This window comes from Arvicanthis niloticus, chromosome 6, assembly GCF_011762505.2.
Source record: "Arvicanthis niloticus isolate mArvNil1 chromosome 6, mArvNil1.pat.X, whole genome shotgun sequence".
NCBI classification, from domain to species: domain Eukaryota; kingdom Metazoa; phylum Chordata; class Mammalia; order Rodentia; family Muridae; genus Arvicanthis; species Arvicanthis niloticus.
This window is the reverse complement of record NC_047663.1, coordinates 63,087,767-63,092,283: the sequence shown is the minus strand read 5'-3', so window position 1 is coordinate 63,092,283 and position 4,517 is coordinate 63,087,767.

Below are 4,517 nucleotides of genomic sequence, written 5' to 3'. Positions count from 1 at the left end.
GGCATGTGGTTGGATTATGTGCTGGTTGGAATTGGAGTGTCTCTCATAGGCTCCTATGTTTGAATGCTTAATCATCAGGAGTCCACTATTTGAGAAGGATTAGAGAGATTAGGAGGTGTGGCCTTGTTGGAGGAGGAAATGTGTAGCTGGAGGTGGTCTTTGAGGTTTCATAAACCCAAACCAGGTCCAGCATCTCTGTTTCTCTCTTGGTCTGTGAATGAAGATGCAGTTCTCAGCTACTTCTCCAGCACCGTGATGATCATGGACTAAACCTCTGAAACTGTAAGCAAGCCCACAATTAAATGCCTTTTTAAAAATAAGAGGGGCCCTGGTTATGATGTCTTTTCGTAGCAATAGAAAAGTACTAACACAGAAATGTTTTCAGGTATAGGAGTTGTTACCATTCTCTCTCAAATTCATGACCTCTTCTTTATCTTTATTACTGTCTCTCACACACACACACACACACACACACACACACACACACACACACACACACCATGGCACATGTGTGCAGAGGACAGAGGACAACAACTTGCAGGAGTTGATTCTCTCCTTTCGACAAGTGAGACCCAGGGACTGAGCTCAGGTTGTCAGGCACCTTTTACTGGTTGAGGCATCTTAAAGATTTATTTGTTTTTATTTTAAGTGTGTGCTTTAAATGCATGTATGTATGTGCACCATGGATGTTCCTGGAGTGCAAAAGAGGGTGTTGGATGCCCTAGAGCTGGAATTATGGCTCTTGTGAGCCACCATGGGTACTGGGAACCAAACCCAGATCCTCTGCAAGAGGAGCAAGTGCTCTTAACTACCGAGCCATCTCTTCAGGCCTCAGTCTATGCCTCCTGATGATCTGGTGTGAATACAGAAGAAGGGAGTGTCTTGCTTGCTCTTCTCTGTAATTCAGCTTCTGCAGTGTGAAATATGCTGCATCTTGCTACTGCACAACTAGGCTGGATCTGGGGAGGCAGCAGCTGCCTTGGCTGTGCCTCCTGGAGTCAGGCTTCTCATGTGCAGAGAATGAGATGGAGCCAGGGTGGGGGTGGATTAGCAGAGGTTGCAGGTACTGCTGATCTTACAGTGTTTGTCAGACCTTTTTGAATATATATATATATTGAATATATATATAAATATATATATTTTGAATATATATATATATATATATATATATATATATATTCTTGAATATATATGCCTGTATATGTATATACAAACATATATATATATTTAATTAGTTTATTATGTATGTATGTGTGTGTGCTTGGATGTATGCATGTGTACCATCTTCATGCAGGAGCCTGTGGAGGACAGAAGAGGATGTCATATTCCCTTGGAACTGGAGTTAGGACAGTTGTGGGTGCTGGGAACCAAACCCCAGTCCTCTGCAAGAGGAATGTGAAGAGATGTTTCTTTATCACTGAGCCATCTTTCCATCCCTGACTAAATACTCATTTATTACAGAATTTTTTTGGCTGGTTGTCAAAATGCTTTTCAGCAGTTTGCTGATCTCACAGGGGTGGGTGGTCCATGTATTGATCCTTAAGACTACTTCTGTGAAAGAGAACCCACTTTCTAAAATACTGCCTTCATTTGAAAATTAAGAGTTTAGTTTTATTTTATTATACTGGATTACACAGATGTGTTAGTCAGGATTATCTAAATGAACAGGCCTGATAAAATGAATACATACACATTAAAAGGGGATTTATTAGATTGGTTACACCATATGGCCCAGGTAGTCCCATAGTGGCTGTCTCACCCTGGAGGGGTTATGAATCAGCAATTGCTCAGTCCACTAGGCCAAATGTTTCCACACACTCCCAAGCTGGCACAGAAGCTTTGAGGATTCCTGGAAAGCTACTGGCCTTCAGTTTACTTTGGAGCTGAAGAGGCTGGTTCTAGTATTGGTGGAGGAACTCAGCAGCATCAGCATAGAGGGCTTGCCAGCAAGGGTGATTACAAATAGGCAAAAAGCAACGCTTTTTTTATACTAATTTTTCAATTAGTATGAAAATCAGTATGGAAGTTCTTCAAATAACTAAAAGTAGATGTATATGACCCACCTACAGCCCTGCTGCCTAGGTACCCTCAGGACCCCAGGTCAACATATCACAGGTACAGGCACAGCAGTGTTCACTGAAGAACAATCACAACAGTCATATTACAGAACACGAACCAACCTATGTGTCCAGAACAGAGGAATCGGTAAAGAAAAAAAATACACTTATTTTGTTTGTAGGAAAACAGATATGACTTGAGATGGTCAAATTAAATATTGATAGGTGTTTTGCCTTTGTTCTTCTGTGAACATTTTAAGAATCTTTGTACTCTAAACAGTTAGAAAGGCTTTACATGTTTGTCTTAGTTAGGGTTTCTATTGCTTTGAAGAAAGACCATGATCAAGACAACTCTTATAAAGGACAACATTTAATCGGGGCTGACTTACAGGTTCAGAGGTTCAGACATTGTCATCGAGATGGGAACATGGCAGCATCCAGGCAGACATGGCACTGGAGAAGCTGAGAGTTCTACATCTTGTTCTGAAGGTAAACAAGAGAAGACGCTGTCTTTGAGGCAGCTAGGAGGAGGGTCTCATTGCCCACCCCCACAGTGACACACATTCTCCAACAAGGCCATGCCCACTCCAACAAGGCCACACCTGCTAATAGTGCCACTCCTTGTGCCAAGCATATTCAATACCCTCCCCGCCTCCCCAATGCTGGTGTCATGCACACGTGGTCTACACAAGGCCAAGATATTCAAATTTAGTGGCCATCTTTGGATTCAGAAGAAAGGTGAATGCAAGATTGAAATGTCAAGGGAGTTGCTGACTCTGTTGGGATAACATACCTACTACTAGACTAAGAAAACCAGCAACACCTTGGGCATCACCCACAGAGAGCCTGGAGGTAGTGTCTTGCTCTGAGATAGACCAGGCTCGTGTACTTGCTTCTGAGGTGGTACCTGTGTGGCTCCAGTCCTGGGTGGCACAGAAGTGGTAAGAGGAGGGGGGTGGGGTGGGGAGTTTCAGAGCTACCCTTTTTTCTTCTAATCCTCTGCCTCTCCTTGCTCACTCCCAGCTTTCTTGCTTCCATCTTGTTCTATGAGGTCTTTGTTCTTCTCTTCCTACTTTCCACTTCCCCAGGAACCTGTGTGCCATCCCAAAAGCCTAATAACTCTGTCCCTCACTTCCTTCTGGAGTCTTGGATGCTCTGACAGGCATGCCCAGTTGCCAGTGCAGGCTGTCATCTGTCCCCTGTCCTGTGTCTGTGGCTTCTGGATCTTGTGGTGGGTGGGAGGGTGAGCAAGGGAACAGTTGGATGCAGGGAAGTCTCCTTGATGGGGGAGAGTTCTGAATCTGGGAAGATTGTTCTTGACACACCATAAAAGGATTTGGAGTTCGGGACTCACCTCCCATGGTCCATTGGTTAGGTTCGGAACCTACTTCACAAATAATGGGAAATGAGACACCACATATTTTCTTTCAGATAGGTACAATTTTATTTTCTTTTTTTTCTGTTCTTTAGTATTCTCAATGGATGCATAATAGCTGTACATATTTAGTGGTGCAATTAAGGTTTTGCTGTATGTATATAACACGTAACAATCAAATGAAGGCAATTATTATGTCCATCAACTCAAACATTTATCATTTATTTCATTATTTTTATTGTACTTATATGTTTGTGTGTATCTGTCTGCCATGTATGCTTGTTACTCTCAGAAGTCAGAAGAGGGTGCCAGATCCCCTGGAGATGGAATTACAAGTGGTTGTGAGCTATCACATCACTGCTGGGAACTGACCCCAGGTGCTCTAGAAGAATAGCAAATGCTCAAAACCGAGCTATCTCTTCTCCAATCATTTCTTTGTCTCAGCAACCTTTAAAACCCATTTGTTTATTTATTTTGAGAGACACTATAATCATGAACTTCAATATTCCCCAAAGTAGCAGTGCTCCGGGGCTAACCCTCCATCTAACTGAAGCTCTGTGGTTACAAATTGACTTTTTAAGCTACACCTCCTCCCTCACCTCTCTACCCCAGTGATCCCTATTCTACTCCGTATTTCTGTGAAACCAATTTGGTAAGCTCCCACACGTGAGGGAGAGCATGGAGTGGTTTCTTTAACGCAGTGTCCTCCATCTAGATTGCCATAAATATCAGAATTTCATTCTTTTTCACGGCTGACTATCGTTCCACTGTGTATGTATACTGCCTTTTCCTAATCTGTTTATCCATGAGTGACGACGGCCGGGGAGAGGGGAGGACTCCGTATACTAGTTGAGCGGTGCTGCCTGAGTATGACCTGGTACTTCCCTGGCATTTTTGTCCCCTTTGCAGATGTACCTAGGGGCATCTGGGATCCACGGCAGGTGTATTTCTAGTTTTCTGAGGCACCTCCATGCAGTTTTCCATAGTAACTACATTAACATATGAGTTCTCCACTTTTCTCATGGCGGGTAGAATTTTTTATCTGTTCATATTTTTATCCTTTCCATTCCATTCCAGCTGGGGTA